Source organism: Danio rerio, chromosome 2, assembly GCF_052040795.2.
Source record: "Danio rerio strain M-AB ecotype USA chromosome 2, GRCz13ab, whole genome shotgun sequence".
In the NCBI taxonomy this organism is placed as follows: Eukaryota; Metazoa; Chordata; class Actinopteri; order Cypriniformes; family Danionidae; genus Danio; species Danio rerio.
Window position 1 is genome coordinate 54,611,491 of NC_141022.1, and position 17,987 is coordinate 54,629,477.

A 17,987-nucleotide genomic window follows, 5' to 3' on the forward strand; every position below is an offset into this window, starting at 1 on the left:
CTATATATATATATATATATATATATATATATATATATATATATATATATATATATATATATATATATATATATAGTGATAGTAAATAATATTTGACTAGATATTTTTTAAGACACTTCTATAGAGCTTAAAGTGACATTAGGCTTAACTTGGTTAATTAGGTTAACTAGGCAGGTTAGGGTAATTAGGCAAGTTATTTTATAACGATGGTTTGTTCTGTATACTATCGAAAAATATAGCTTAAAGGGGCTAATAATTTTGACCTTAAAATGGTATTTGAAAAATTAAAAACTGTTTTTAATCTAGCCGAAATAAAACAAATAAGACTTTCTGCAAAAAAAAAAATATTATCAGACATACTGTGAAAATGTCCTTGCTCTGTTAAACATCATTTGGGAATTATTGAAATCAAAGGGGGGCTAATAATTCTGACTTCAACTAAATGCATATACTTACACATACAATATAAAGGTAAATCTTATAACAACAAAGGCATATCAATAGCAGGTGATACAAGTTATACAGAGAAAAGATTTGTATCAGCTTCCTTCAGGAATCCTACAAAAGGATTCTAAATTGTTTTCTCTTGACTACACAAGTTCATTTTTCTAGAGACAAACAATCAGACGATTCCCCCAACAGTTGTCCAAAATGAGGACTTTCTGTATATTTTCAAAAATTAGCTATTATAATGTTTGTATGTAATAAACAGAAAGTTAACATTTTCTTATCTGGACTAGTAAAAGTGCTTGTAATAGGAACATATTTAGAATGCAAAGTTTTGTACATTTGGGTATACAGTATCCTGTTTTATTAGCATGGATAAAAAGCTTTGAATTTTTGCCCAAAAATGTTCAACATTTCCGTAATAGTTTTAGTATAATACTTTATATCTTTTCCAAGGACGCTCAGGCATATTTAAATGAGACAATGCAAAACCATATACAGCACACATTAAAAAATCCTGGCTGCAGAGGAAGAGGATACAGGTACTTAACTGGCCTGTCTGCAGTCCCGATCTGTGTCCAATAGAGATTGTGTGGCACATTTTGAAGCGCAAAATGTGACAACAAAGACTCCGTACTGTTGACCACCCAAAGACTTGATTGTAGGAAGAACGGGACAAAATTACTCCTGAAATCACTTGTTGTCTTCAGTCCCTAAATGTCTTTTAAGTGTTGTGAAAAGGAATGGCAACACTACAAAGTGGTAAATGCTTTACTGTTCCAACTTTTGAAAATGTGTTGCAAGAACCAAAGTTGGAATATGTATTTATTTTGAAAAAATGAATGAAATACAAGTCAAAGTTAATTTAGAAATATCTTTTTTTTTCATTTGCGTTTTCCACTGTCACAATATTTTCTGATTTGAGGTTGTAGTTTTGTTCAAAGTGCAACTTTATTTGGATTATGAGGTTAAGTTGAACCAAAGTAATGAAAATTATTTATTATGGTCTATAAAAGCAATACTTTACTTTTGAGTCATTATATATTTTTTCATTGGGCAGAATAAATATTTTTGATTGAAATTAAACTAAATTTTAAAGTTTGAACCAAACTTATTTTGTGCGAAAAACTAAAATATTTAGCTGTAACAAATTAGAGCAATTTTTAGGTTGGCTCAAAGTGTAAATTTATTCAATGCACTGAAAAAATAATCTTAATTTTTTTTTGCTTTAAAGGAAATTTAATGGAAGAGTTTAAAATCAAAACCCAAAATCTTTCACCTAATCCAATTTAAAAATGTACCTTGAATAAAACATGACGATTTTACTGTTTAATAGATATACTTATGTAACAGATATACTTATGTAAAAATGACATAACATAATAATTCTGATCTACACGTATTAAAATACACGAAAAATAATTGATCAAGCTACATTTTTATCATGAAAATTTATTACTGACAATTGGATAATGCCATGGATGATTACAATGGATATTAATGAAGTATAAGATATATTTAGAGTATTTTGGGGATTTTTTTTTTAGAATCAAATATATAAATTATTGTTTCACTGAATGACATTTTAATGAATCATAGAAAGACTGTTGTTCATGTTGTGCATTTTATATTTTGCTGCAGAATCTTAGGTATTTTGGCATTGTGTCGCTGTCCTTGGTGCTGAATTGTGTGAATTCTTTGGAGCTGAAAAGGTGTCAGTCAGTAATGGCAGAGGAAAACTACAAGTGTTACAAAAAACACTGAAAGAATAATAGAGGCACACACTACATGTAATATTGTAGTATTTGTAGAAATAATAATCATAATAAAATAATAATAAAAATAATGCTGATGACGATGAATATGATATTGCCTACTACTAATGTATTGTATTCTGATGATCTTTTAATCTATATTCAAAGTAAAATCCAATTAAATATCTAATGCACTGGATATATAATTATATATTTAGTTATTCATTCATTCATTTGCCTTCCGCTTAGACCTTTTATTCATCAGGGGTCGCCCCAGAGAAATGAACCGCCAACTTATCCAGCATATGTTTTACGCAGCAGATGCCCTTCCTGCTGCAACCCAGAACCGGGAAACATCCAAACACACTCATTCATACACACTCATACACTACGGCCAATTTAGTTTATTCAATTCACCTATAGTGAATGTCTTTGGACTGTGGGGGAAACCGCAGCACCCGGAGGAAACCCACGCGAACGCGAGGAGAACATGCAAACTCCACATAGAAATGCCAACTGACCCAGCCGAAGCTCGAACCAGTGCTATGGGTTGCAGCTGGGAGGGCATCCAATAAATGAATGAAAATATCTAGTATACTAGGCCTATATATATATATATACACATATATATATATATATATATATATATATATATATATATATATATATATATATATACATATATACATATATATATATATATATATATATATATATATATATATATATATATATATATATATATATATATACATATATATATATATATATATATATATATATATATATATATATATATATATATATATATATTTTATTATTATCGTTATTATTGAATTATTAGTAATATTAAGTCCATTGTATTGTTGTGTAACGTACATTTATTTCTTACTTAAACCTAAAAAACAACCAAATAAATAATAAATAAATAATGGAGTGGGTGGTATATGCTGTTTTATGCATTTAGCAGCTTTAATAAACAAAACAGCATTTTTTATTATTTACTTTGACATTTTTTTTCGCGTGACTAATCGGAGATGAACGGAAACGCGCCGAATGAATGATTCAAGCATTACGAATCAGATACTGAACAATAGAGAGAGAGAGAGAGAGAGAGAGAGAGAGAGAGAGAGAGAGAGAGAGAGAGAGAGAGAGAGAGAGAGAGAGAGAGAGAGAGATGTGTATGTTCGTCTCAGCTGAGCTCATAAGGGAACCGCGGGTTTGAAGGAAGCTCTTTAACCCATTTCACCGGGATACTGAGCATCATTTCGGTCTCTTATCGCTCCGATATTGCTGTGATATTATCTAATATGTGATATTTCGGTCCGGCATGTGACACGGGAATATTCCAGCATCCGCGAGTGAGGATGGCAGGACGGAGCGGTGGCCTTTCGGATCGCAGCTCAAATGCCGCTTTGTTCGCCGTGCAGACGTGGATTGATATTTCATTCATGTGCATCTGAATTGAGCCCGAAAACAAGCCCGACAGAGCACCGAGTCCTCATACTGGAGGTAGGAAATGTTGCTGTCTCTTAATAATCCTCCGACGGATACTCTGCATACTCAGACTTTTAAAACACTTTGTTTAATTCAACGCATAGCACGTGCACTGCTGGGTTTCCACAACACACCTCAGAGAGAAGTAGTGATACACTCCTGTCTGCTGTTGTGATGATGCTAATCTTTGCATATGCTCATATTCTGCATTGTGATATGATGTGCAATACTGTAAATCCAACATCATTAAAGGGTTAGTTCACTCAGAAAGGAACATCCTGTCACCATTTGGAGTCCTTTCACTTTTTCCAAATCATGTTTGAGTTTCTTTCTTCTGCTGAACACAAAAGAAGATATTTTGAAGAATGATGGAAACCTGTAACCATTGACTTCCATGCTATTTGTTTTTTCTATGGATGCCAATGGTTACCAGTTTTGTTCATTCTTTAAAATATCTTCTCTTGTGTTTAACAGAGGAAATACTCACATAACCAAAGGAGGGTGAGTAAATAGAGTACATTTTTGGGTGAACTATCCCTTTAAGATCACCCAGCAGTGATCCGAGTATGACAGATTGTGTTTGTAAACACATTGCAATTTAAATAATTTTAATGAGAATTATTTAGAATAAAGAAAGCATATTTTCTTTACCCAATATTATAATCTGCATCCCAAATGTGTTCATAATTGTATGTTTTATTATGTCACTTCCGAGTGCTATTAATAAACTCTGGTTAATGTAGTACAATTAATGCAAATGAATGCAAACTTCAAACTCACTACAGCACAAAGGCAGACAACAGTTTGAGCGCATGCGATGCAATATGTCAGTTGTTGTGCGACAGACGCTGAATGTCAGACTCCGGTTATGGCAGGCGTACAGGAAATCCATATGCGCATGGCAATGGAAAGATGAAATTAGCACAAACTGACTCATATTGAGATGCATTTGTTTGCTTGGTCATGTCTTTCTGATTATTTTGGGAGTCTGTAATGAAAAAAAAATAACATGTTTTTTTTTTTGACTGATAGCTTTGTCAAAGTAGTTTATATTTATTGATTTCGAGGTCATTTAGTGAGTTTGTTGGTTTTAATCATTACGTGTTTTAATGTGTGTGTGTTTTTGATATGCACTTGAAGTCAGAATTATTTGCCCCCCCTAAATTATTAGCCTCCTTGCTTATTTTTTCCCCCAATTTCTGTTTAACAGAGATAAGAGTTTTTTCAACACATTTCAAAACATAATAGTTTTAATTTATATCTAATAACATAATAGTTTTAACTCATAATAACTGATTTCTTTTATCTTTGCCATGATGACAGTAAATAATATTTGACTATTTTACAAGACACTTCGGGAACACTTTATAACAACTACACACTTTGAATCATTTACTAAGCATTAGCATCTAGTGAATTCATTATTTGTTAAGCATTAACTCTACTTTAATAAACGTTAATAAGCAGTTTATAAATGCAGCTACAAATGCTCTATTCTTGACTTATAAGCACCTATATAACACGCTTATTAATTGTATTTTCATACATTGTTAATGATTTATTTTCATTACTAAATTAAGTATTGCATTATTTACAAACCAGTTGTATTTAAGAGTAGTTGAGGGTTTTTACGATCATTCAGAATGAGTTAGTAAATGATTAATAAACTATTGAAATCAACATTTATATATCTTATTATTCAGGCATATATTAATAGTTAACTAATATGTTAATAAATGCTTTATTAACTCAACTTCATGCAGTTTTGTGACCTAATCTAAAGTGAGGACTATTTATGCTTTATAAATCCCTTATAAATGACAATTAAAGGCTCAGAATTAAATGAACAATAATCTTTGCAATCTTTCTAAAAAGTAAAATTACTGTGAAGTTTAAACATTGCTGAATAACAGGAGTATCAAAATATGACATCCAACTGGATAAAACAACAACAATATAATAATTTAACAATATAATAAGATTCAATGTTTAAACTCTACACTGATTTTAGGTAAGGTTGCAAAGATTTATTTTTTATTTGAAGTACAGTTAATATAGTTTGTCATTTTTCCTGTTTAGAATTTAACTGAGCCTTTATTTGTCATTTATAAGGGATTTAAAAAGCATAAATAGTCCTCACTTTAGATTAGGTCACAAAACTGCATGAAGTTGAGTTAATAAAGCATTTATTAACATACAAATTAACCATTAATATATGACTGAATAATAAGACATATAAACGTTGATTTCCATAGTTTAATAATCATTTACTAACTCATTCTGAATGATCCTAAAAACCCTCAACTACTCTTAAATATAAATGGTTTGTAAATAATGCGATACTTAATTTAGTAATGACAAATAAATCATTAACAAAGTATGAAAGTAAAATTATTAAGCACATTATAAATATGTTTGTAAGTCAAGAATACAGCATTTGTAGCTGCAGTTATAAACTGCTTACTAACGCCTATTAATGTAGAGTTAATGCTTGACATAATTAATTTACTCTTTGCTAATGCTTAATAAATGATTTATAGTATGCAGTTATTATAAAGTGTTACCCACACTTCTATACAGCTTAAAGTGACTTTTAAAGGCTTAACAAGGTTATATAGGTTAACTAGGCAGGTTAGGGTAATCAGGCAAGTTATTGTATAACTATAGTTTGTCCTGTAGACAAAAAATATAGAAAAAATATCGCTTAAAGGGGTTAATATGATCTTAAAATAGTTCTTAAAAAATTAAAAGCTGCTTTTACTTAGCCGAAATAAATCTAAGACTTTCCACAGAAGAAAAAAAAAGATCAGACATAGTGTGAAAATTTCCTTGCTGTTAAACACAATTTGGGAAATATTTAAAGAAGAAAAATTATTCAAAGGGGGGCTAATAATTTTGACACTTATTGTAATGCAATGTAATGCAAAAATGTGCTCCTACTGATTTAGATTGTAATATAGGTCTCTCACTCAATTCCGGGAGGGCCGCAGACTGCACAGTTTTGCTCCAGGCCTATCAAATACAGCTGGTCTAAATAATCAAGGTGATTATTTAAAAGAGTCATGAACACTGTTATTAGTTGGATCAGCTGTGTTTGATTAGGGTTGGAGAAAGACTGTGTAGAGCTGCGGCCCTCCAGGAATTGAGTTTGAGATCTATGTTGTAATGCAATAATGTGCACCTTTTGAAAAGCTGCTTTGAAACAATAATTATTATAAAAAGCGCTATACATAAATAAACTTGAATGTACTTGAAATTTGAATTCTTTTGTAACCCCTTTGTGCTGTTGGAGATGTTTACATCCACTCTAGGGTGATTTTGAGTCTCAGTTTGGCCTTTTTCTGTGTCAGCTAGCGGAATGATTTTTTCTTATTTTGACACATATTTTGAGAAAATGCTTTGAATTAAAAAAATAAAACTCAATATACTTCAATTTACTACCCTTTCGTTATGTTAGAAATTAAACTGCTGTAAAAATGCATCACAAAAATATTAGTTTTGCATAAATCTGTTTAAAGGTGCAGTAGGTGATCTGCCAAAAAGCTAACCGCTTAGGATATTATCTTTGGAGGGCGGGGAGGGACTGTGATTCAAAGCCACACCCCCTGAAATTGCGAGTGCGCGCACTGCATCACAACAGCAGACAGACAACTCACTAGTTCATGACATTCGCCAGTTAGTGCCAGCATCATGCAGGAATTACATTTATTACTTAGCCATACTTACATGCAATTTCAGAGCGAATATTCAGAGTAGCATGGTAAACAGTATAGGAAGACTGTCATTGTTCAAAAATGACCCAATGTGAATATAAAAGCAACTTCAGCTCAATAAAGCAGGTTAGGCGAAATAGCGCTATTTACTGATGTTTTGTTGTTAAACTAAATATAAATCTACATTATCGATGCTGTAAAACAACCTTATGAAACTGAAAATAATCACATCAATTTTTCACAAGGAGATTTCAGTGGCTGAACAACACGTCTGCATAAGTCATTCATAACAAAACACAGTCTAACATAAAACAGTTTCAAAACAGAACATTACCTAACAGTAATACTCCAGCCATGGTGTCGTCCTTCCTCCAGCGTGCTAAACTAACTCCAATATAGATTCAAGTATTTAAAAGTTTCAATTCAGCATTTGATTTCTCCCGGTCCGTCTCGATACCGCGCGTCCACTTTAAGAGGGAATTATACACGTGCCTGGCTTTACAGTAATCGGCCCGAGCTCGGCTGTCCTTCGGCGCCTCCAGCTCCGACTGGGCATCTGCGAGCGGCCCGCAGCTCGCTCGCGCGCATGCGTTTGTGATGCAGACGGGCACGCGCTAATGGCGGATCTGCGTGAACACATGCGCAGAAGTCGGAGTCTACATATGCTGACTGACAGTCTGACCTGCCTATCGGAATTAGGGGAGATGAGGGTCCGACTCTATTTAATTGGATGAACATTTTTTAGTTTTATGCTTTACCCAGAATATAAAAATACATATAAACACATTTAGATCATTTACTGTAATCATTACTATTGAACTGTGAAGAGACTTTCAACCAGCACAACAAAAAATGTTTCTAAAGACAATCACCTACTGCACCTTTAATCAACCTCAGTCCTGATCAAAACTACTAAATGCTTTTAAAAATTACAGGATTTTATCATTTTATTTGAAAAATTAATAAATGTTGTCACTAATTTGGTGAAAAAAAAATGCACAAAATGACGTATTTTGTATTAGAAATGGGCCGGTATTAGAATCTGATGATATGATAACCTTGAATAAAATTCTCACGGTTTCACAGTATTGTGATTACTGCTCTAAAACATATTATTTTTAAATGTCTGGGCAAAAAACACAACTAAACATTTCTCCCCTTTGAACACAAAATATTTTATTTTAAGTGAAGTCTGTTTATAAACTAATTTCGAGAGGAGCATGCGCTTATGATTGATACCAGCTGGTCCTCATTAGCTATTGCATGATTCACCAATCAGACGATCCATAAATCACTACCTTCCCTTTCCTTGTCAGGGCTGCAAGGAGGCCCAATGGTTAGCATCATTCACCTCACAGCAAGAACGTCACTGGCTCAGATCTTACCTAGCCAAGTCGGCATTTCTGTGTGGAGTTTTGCATGTTCTCCCTGGGTTTGCGTGGGTTTTCTCCGGGTTCCTCCCACAGATCAAAAACATGCAACATAAGTAAATTGACAAAACTAAATCAACATCATAGACAAGCTTTGAATTCAGCATACTTTCTCTATAGCTACTTGTACTCTACATTCACCATCATCAAGCAGGGGAGTTCTCGAGACCTACCTGAGCTCAAACTCCCCCTGCAACGGGAGGGAGCCCCTGGCCGAGCTCAGGACTCTCTCCTGGGACAGCATGCCAAACACGCTTTATAATCAATCATCAGCTAAGGGCGAACTCTTGAAGAAACATTTAAAATATTTTGAAACAGTAAACATGTCAGGCTAAATAATTCAAATGAACCGTTGACCTCTGCTGTCTTCATTACTTCATAAACACTGATTTCTTTGCAATTTAAAACAGCATCTTTGGATATCTTTTCTGCTGGAGATACTGTTGTCCTAAAAAAAAAAAATAAATAAATAAATCATACACATACCTACGGTGTTACAGAAAAGTCTAAACCGCGGTATACCTTGAAAACAGTTATGGTCCCATGTCTCATTTTCTATCCGTGCGTGTATAATTGTGGAGTTGGACTGGCGAGCCTCCTTTTAAGCATACCAGTCAACATTGGGATGTGAAAATAAGGCATATGCCCCCCATAATAAGGGGATGTGTCACAAATGCACAGATCTAGTGGTATAATGCAAGCATTTGACTGCTTCCCTAACTTTTTATGCTCATTTGGGGCAAAATTAGTTGTGCTTGAAAAATAAAAACCCACCAAGATCGACATCTTTAGGACTGAAAATCTAACAATGCATCAAAGCCAATGTTGTTGCTAATCGTTCACATGTCCAAGACTGTGATAAACGGCAAACAAAAATCCTGTCCACAATTTTTATATCGAAAATACATCATGCTGTGTGTGTTTTTTTAGCAAATCAGTGACGTCATTTGTGAATTTGGCAATTTAAGGGCCCTATCATACACCCGGCGCAGTGTGGCGCAAGACGCGGCGCAATAGTCTTTTGCTAGTTTCAGCTTGGCGCAAGAGTGGTTTTGAGGCGTTGCGCTACGCTGTTTAAATAGCAAATGCATTAGCGCTCATTTGTGCGTCCATAGACATTCTGGTCTAAAAATGAAGGCGTTCTGAGGCGCACTGCTGGCGCGTTGCTATTTTGAGAAACTATAATAAATTTTTCATTAGACCAAAACTAACCCGGTCTAAACTCGCTTACACACTGCTTAATACGCACAAGAGAACAATAGGCAAATATCTTTACTTATGAAAACATTTAAATAATAAGGATATATATAGGATATAATAAGAATAGATATAGGATATAAATATAAAGGATTAAAATATTACAAAACATATTATTTACTAGCCTACATAAATATGAAAAATCACTGCTTTTATGTCTTCTTCATCTCGGGAGGCTTTTTGAGTTCATTCATAACAATTTGCTTTTGTATAATGTTATTATTATTAGCAGTATTATTTATTATATCCATATTTATATTTGTTTTATTAAAAACAAGCTTAGATTTGCTCACCTGTCAGGTTTTAGACCATATGGGGCATGGCAGGTGTATTTGGAAAAAACTCAGTATTTTGACCACTCTTGGTCAATATTGTTCATTTATTCGTTTGCTGGAAATTAGAACTGAATTTAGAAATAATTTTGAAACAAATCTTTGTGCTTAACAAATTAAATTAATTATTTATAGGCTGATTGATGTCTGTGCGTAAAGGTTTCCGTTTCCCTATTCAAGAGCGAATGTGAAAGTATTTCCATTATCTCTCATTCTCACACAGTAGATGCTCTGTTTAACAGTTTTCTGTTAAAAAACTGTTAACTGTTAACTGTTTGCTTGTGAAATGCTAATTTTTTTTCACTTAGAGTTACTTTGCGTCCTGTAAATAGCGAATGCTCTCTTGGTGCGACGCAGCAGGGTCTTAAAGGGAATGGGAGATGAGGCTCTAATTGGTTTATTCTCAAAACACACCTATAACTCATTGAGAAAATAAACTCAACACTTTTAGCTCATGCGCCTTGGCCTCTGCGCATGGACCGTCAAAATAGAGCCCATAATGTTAAAATTCTGTAATTTTTAAAAACATTTAGTAGTTTTGATCATGCCTGAGGTTGATTAACAGATTTCTGCAAAACAATAAATAATAATAATAATAATAATCTGATGCATTTGTACAGCAGTCTAATTCAGTGGATGTTTTCATCCTGAACACATCAAAGTAAATTTGAACAGTGCACAAGGGTTAAATATTTCCCAAGCGTTTTATTCAGTGTATTTTAAAACATAAAACAAATTTGTAACTAATTTCTTAAATAAACTAAAACTGAACTAACAGCTTTTTATTATTCCAGCCAAACAGAAATACATTTCTCCAGAGGAAAAACAAAAAAGGATCTATTCAAACTAGTCTCACATAGCATTACCATCACGTCGGTATGATACCTCTGAAAAGCAAATATTGCGCAAACATTTTCATACATTGCCATGATCAGATGCTTTCTGAACTGAAGCATATATTTCCATATTCATCAAAACCTCATTCTCAAGAGTGTGGACGCCGCCTGAATGTTTGTTCTCAGTATATAACTGCTTTATACAAAAAATAACTGGGTTGTGAGTATATTAGAACATTGAATCACACTGAGGGCTCTATTTTGACGAGCCATGCGCAAAGTCCAAAGAGCAGGGCACAAGAGCATTAAGGGCGTGTCAGAATTCACTTTTGTTAATTTAAGGATGGAAAAATCCGCTTTGCGCCGTGGCGCATGGTCTAACAGGGTTGAGCTTATTCTCTTAATTAGTTATAGGTGTGTTTTAAGAATAAACCAATCAGAGTCTCATCTCCCAATAACTTTAAGAGTCAGATGCGTTGCGCCATAGCGCATTTGCTATTAACATGGCAGACTTTGTAAGTGGAAAAACTGAACACTTCACTAGCGAGAAAACAGTTAAACTGAGCATCTACGGCGCAGAGAGTGAGCCTCCTCATTCTGTACTTTCACTTTCACTCTTGTGGATAGGGAAATGTGTTCTATGCACAGACATCCATTAGCCTACACATAATTAATTTAGTTTATTAAGCGCAAATATTCGTTTCAAAACTATTTCTAAATTCAGTTCTAGATAGCGAAAATAGCGAATGTGCTTATGGTGCGACGCAGCTGACTCTTAAAGGTAATGGGAGATGAGACTCTAATTGGTTTATTCTCAAAACACACCTATAACTCATTAAGATAATAAACTCAACCCTTTTTTTGCTATGGCGTAAAGCGCATTTTCACGTCCTTAAATTAGCAAAAATTAGATCTGACACGCCCTGAAAGTGTTTGCGCCCTGCGTTTTGCGCTCTGCGCATGGACCGTCAAAATAGAGCCCCTTGTCTTGGGGTTGGGCCAATAGACGATGCCATAGTCCATCGCCGATGGCCAATAGACAACACGATGCTGAGCCGGCATCGCCGATCCTCCGCCCTGCCCCTGTCGCAAACCCGCTCATAAAAAATATACACTTAGGCCCTGTTTACACTAATACGTAAAATCCACATCCACACCGTGTTTTACCTAGCATTTCTGAACAACCCTCCGTCCGCTGAAAACGCATTAGTGTAAACGAGGCACATCACCTGACCACACACACAGCCACACAGCTGCCACACACACTCACGCCTGTTTCACACCGCAAGCGTCAGCGGCGCGTGAGCAGAGCGTGAGCAGCGCGTGTGTTTACGGCGTCCATGTTAACAGATTAGAGCTTTCATACCGCACGCAGCAGCAGCGCGTCAGTGCGAGGCGTGAGCGTCGCCGAAGCAGCAGTGCAGCGATAGTTTCGGCGCTGGGTCTATTTTTGACGCGCTGCTCACGCTCAATTAAAGTGACAGTGCATTGATAATGACCAAAACACATTGAATGACAGTAAAAAGTAGCAATTTTACCCAATAAATGCGTTAATAATGTCAAATGGTTTATATATAGTCATTCAAATGAACTTAAAACGATTAAAAACGGCAACAAACATTTATTTAGGCCCGAACTACAAAACCGAATGTAAAACAATTTTACTATCAGTTTTGCTTAAGTTGCACACTAGTGTTGTAGGAGAGGGGAAATGGAATATTTACGGGATTTGTAGTCCATAGCGAAGTGTATTGTGGGTAGTGTAGTGCGACACGCATGCTGGATTATGTGAGCTCGCTGTGTTCTGTGCAGCTGAGCAGAGGAAGAAAGTTTTAATCGGCTTTGTTTTATGTTCACTCGAATTATTCCTACCGGGAGCTGTTTGCACTGTGAATCTGACAACACGAAAATAAGTAAAAGAATGGCATGCATTGATTACTTTTGTCCGTCTCATCATCTGCACGAGCATGAATTAACGAGCTGTTATTCTGCCGCTGGACATCACTGAAGCGGAGAAAGTAACACTAGTTTGATCATGTATAAATATCATTATAACAATATTGTATAAATATGATTATAACTAGGTCTACAGCAACCTGATAATCAAAAAACAAATGACTTGATATCACAGGCGATTGTCTTCTGACTGTAGACACTTCTCATATAAGTTAGCTTGAGAAGCATACAGTACTATTTGATCTATAAAATTTGTAAAATAAACATTTGCAGGTTAATGAAACAGCATAGGAGGGGCCTTGGTGCAGATGAAAAGTTTAAAAAGTGTATTTGTATATAGAGGGGTAACTAGATAGAATTGACAGATGATCTCAGCAGCAGCTGCCGAAGAGCTGCGCGCTGCAGACGCAGCTGGTGTGAAAGGCAAACGCCTGCGTGCTGCTACTGCTCGACAAACGCGCTGCTCACGCTCTGCTCACGCACCGCTGACGCTTGTGGTGTGAAACAGGCGTCACTGTCATGCGCTCGTCTGAGCTCCAGAGAGCAGTGCACGTCGGACAGTTTATCAAGGATGTACCTCTGGATCGCGTCTCACAATAGTTTAAACATGATATTTTATTAATCTTGGGTCCATCTAACGAGTCTTTTGTTCAGGTAACTAGTCACAGCCTCTTTTCACTGCTTCAGTCTTTCACTTTCACGCTTGTACTTAGTCATTTTAGTGAAAACCTCATATACTGTTGGTTGTGGACCTTTTTTAGAGACCGACCAACCTCATGCAGAAAAAGAGATTGACAGGTGGTAATTTGTGTGCAGCTTATCTTTATTTAATTATGATTTGTTTATGGGTAAAACAAAGAGCATGGGGGTCAGGTTGTTAAAATGGGTTAAAAATAATTAATTATTTATGAATTAATTAGCTATTTATAAATAATTAATTCTCCTCCACCTATGACGACGATGCCATCGTCCATCGCGATGTTTCACATTGCACAATGCCAAATTGGTCAACATCGCCCAGCTCTACTCACAGCATTTAAGACTTTTTAAGGGCCTTAAGTTTCTCTAAATTGATTGATCAACTTTTAATACTTTTTAAGACCCCGAGGACACTCTGTATAAACAATGATCTCACGAAAAAATTTAAGTCAACTTTGATTTTACATGTCAAGACCTCTTAAACAAGATTAATAGAGAAAGTGTGCAGTGAAATGTAATGACTCAGGCTTAACATCGTTCCTTCACAGCCAGTATTCTCTATCATGGCAGTGCTATTATCAAGTGCATTGAATCTTTTGCTCTAAAACATGAACTCCCAGCATGCACAGAATCTGCCATTATAGGTGTAAAGACATATCGGCTGAGGATCTGAGATGCAGTTTTCCTCCATATCGCTGATAAATGTGCACAAAGTGGAGTAAATGGCAGTGAGCGCTCAGAGCTGGAAGTGGAGCTACAGGTGATTTAGTGATGATGCTGGTTTCTTTTTCAGGCTTATCGGACTGTATTGGTTGAAAGTCCAGCATAGAAGCACAAGCTCGGTGTCACACGTACATGAGCGTGCGCTGAATAATAGAGCGCAGATCGATAAAATCAGCCAGAGAGGCTCTGCACACGTGTGGATCCTCTAATGTTACAACACCAGACATGTGTTAGGAGCATTTGAGGTTTGTGAGCAGCCACAAGTCAAGTCTAGGAGATATATGTATGATTAGCGGATATACAGCTAAGTCAGAATTATTAGCCCGCATTTTAATTTTTTTTCTTTTTTAAATATTTCCCAAATGATGTTTAACAGAGCAAGGAAATTTTCAAAGTATGTCTGATAATATTTTTTCTTCTGGAGAAAGTCTTATTTGTTTTTATTTCGGCTAGAAATAAAATATTCTAGAGTAAAAATATTACAATTTTAAAATTTTTAAGAACCACTTTAAGGTCAAAATTATTAACCCTTTTAAGCGGTATTTTTTTCCCAGAGATGGGTTGTGGCTGGAAGGGCATCGGCTGTGTAAAAACATGCTGGATAAGTTGGCGGTTCATTCAGCTGTGGCGACCCCAGATTAATAAACGAACTAAGCCAAAAAGAAAATAAATGAATGAATAAAGCTATATTCTGTTTCGATAGTCTACAGAACAAGGGCAACGCAGTGTGGCATACGAAATGTCTGGAGCTGTCAGCTATTTAAATCATGCTGTGTGAAATGAGTTTTGACTGAAAATAACATCGTCGCTTACAGCCAATAGGCGAGAGAGCAGCATTCACTTGAGTGTTTACCTGCAGGTCAGCGGGAGGTTAAGGGAGAAGTTAAAAGCGCTCATTTTTGGTTTATTTGGACCCAAGAAATGGAGGTAAAAGTAGTGAAGGTTTGACAGGAGCACCCGTGTCTGTTAAAAAAGAAAGTTCAGGAGAAATTGCTAATCCCTTTCAAACCCAGGTGAGGAAACAAGTACATGTTCTACCCCATTAAAGGCTTCTTTCTCGTTATGTAGTTAATAGCAAAAGATATACTACATGTTTTTGGCTGTGAGACGCAGTTTAAACAAAGTTGTCGGCGATTCTCCCTATTGTAAAGTAATGCAATGTGAAAGCCCCAGTCGCTTATCCATCTTGCAATGTAAACAAAGCAGCGACAAAACGCTAGCCCAGATAGTCAAGCAGTGTGAAAACAACTGTGACACGACTACTTTGAAAATCATACAGTCTGAACTCGGCATAAGACATTTTAAAATAGCATATTTTACAGCAGTAAGTACAATACCGTGATACCGAGATTTTTTTATCCAAGGTTATCATACCATCTGAAACTTATAATGGCCCATGCCTAACTGCAGCTGGAAGGGTATCCGCTGCGTAAAACACATGCTGGATAGGTTGGCGGTTCAGTCCGCTGTGGCGACCCCTGATGAATAAAGGGACTAAGCCGAAGGAAAATGAATGAATGAATAATATCTAATAGTAATAATTTTATTATTTTATTGCACTGTATTTAAATTAAATGGCAAAATAAATAATTGTTACAATTTCTTCTGTACTTTATTACAGGGTAACACTATGGGCTCTATTTTGACGGTCCATGCGCAGAGCGCAAAACGCAGAGTGCAAACGCTTTCAGGGCGTGTCAGATTGTATTTTTGCTAATTTAAGGACGGGAAAATCCGCTTTGCGCCGTGGCGCATGATCTAAAAGGGTTGAGTTTATTTTCTTAATGAGTTATAGGTGTGTTTTGAGAATAAACCAATCAGAGTCTCATCTCCCATTACCTTTAAGAGCCAGCTGCGTCGCGCCATAAGCGCATTTGCTATTAACATGACGTAAAGTAAGTTCACTTTCGCTTTTGCTCTCGTGGATAGGGAAACCTTTACGCACAGACATCAATTAGCCTATAAATAATTAATTTTGTTTGTTAAGCGCAAAGATTTGTTTCAAAACTATTTCTAAATTCAGTTCTAATTTCCAGCAAACTAATAAATGAACAATAATTACCAAGTGTGGTCAAAATACTGAGTTATTTCCAAATACACCTGCCATGCCCCATATGGTCTAAAATTTGACAGGTGGGCAAATCTAAGCTTGTTTTTAATAAAACAAATATAAATATGGGTATAATAAATAATTCTGCTAATAATAATAACATTATACAAAAGCAAATTAATTGAACTGAAAAAGCCTCCCGAGATGAAGAAAGTATGAAGGCAGTGGTTTTAAAATTCATGTAGGCTAGAAATTAATATGTTTTGTAATATTTTAATCATTCATTTTAATATCCTATATATATCCTTATTATATATATCGTTAATATATTTTATCTTTTTCATATGTAAAGATATTTGCGTATTGCTCTACATCTTGTGTGTAGTGTGTAAGCCAGGCGCACTTTGCGCCAAAACACGCCTGCTTAATTTAGACCAGAACACCTATGGGCGCACATTTGAGCGCAAATGCATTTGCTATTTAAACAGTGTGGCGCAACACCTCAAAATGACCCTTGCGCCGAGCTGAAAGTAGCAAAAGACCATTGCGACGCGCCTTGCGCCGGGTGTATGATAGGGCCCTATATTTTAATAGTCCATTCGAGTATTAGTAGACTGTCTGTCTGCTTAATATCTGTTGATACTGCTCAGTCAACAGACATTTAACTGACTGTAAGAAATTTTCCAAGCATGTCAACTTACACTAACCCTAAACCCCAACCTAACAGTCTACTTATAATCTAATGAGTATTAGTTGGCACGTAGATGCAATGCAACTTAAATTCAACAAACGGACCATCAAAATAAAATGTGACCTATTACAGTAATGAGGAAAAAATGTAGGAAAAAAAATTGTTAAAACATAGCTAGGTGTATTATGGTAACGAGAATTTGAGGGCAAACTGTGTTAGTTTAAGAGTTATGAAAATAAAACCACATGACTTATTTTCCTCTCTATGCACAATACAGTTTCTTATTACTCTGAGGTAAAATGCATTACACATACATATATAACTGGCTTAACAAAGCTTAAATTGTGATCATCATTATGATGTTATATTTGCTTTATTTAATTAAGAATTAATCTGTTCTTACTACTGTAATACAACTAAATATGTAATGCAATAATAATTCGCAACTGCCTTTAATTTGAACCATACTAAAAGAAACAGTTACAGTGATAAGGGCCATTATGAGGAATAACGACCCAAAACAAAACAATGCCTGAGTCCATTATGGTAATGAGCATTTCAGGGCAAATGTGATTAATTTATTATTCATAAAGACACAATGC

General features: G+C 35.3%; 2 protein-coding genes across 4 annotated transcripts in view; both read left to right on the top strand.

Annotated features, from left to right (window-relative positions):
* The window catches only part of adcyap1r1a (ADCYAP receptor type Ia), a 375,079-nt gene that overhangs the window by 327,242 nt on the left and 29,850 nt on the right, over positions 1-17,987 (top strand). The window lies entirely within an intron of this gene.
* The window catches only part of lrrc24 (leucine rich repeat containing 24), a 76,184-nt gene continuing 61,602 nt past the window's right edge, over positions 3,406-17,987 (top strand). For both annotated transcript variants that reach the window (XM_087241466.1, XM_087241465.1), the window contains exon 1: positions 3,406-3,713. The gene's annotated coding sequence lies outside the window, so the exon portion shown is untranslated. The remainder of the gene's footprint in view (positions 3,714-17,987) is intronic.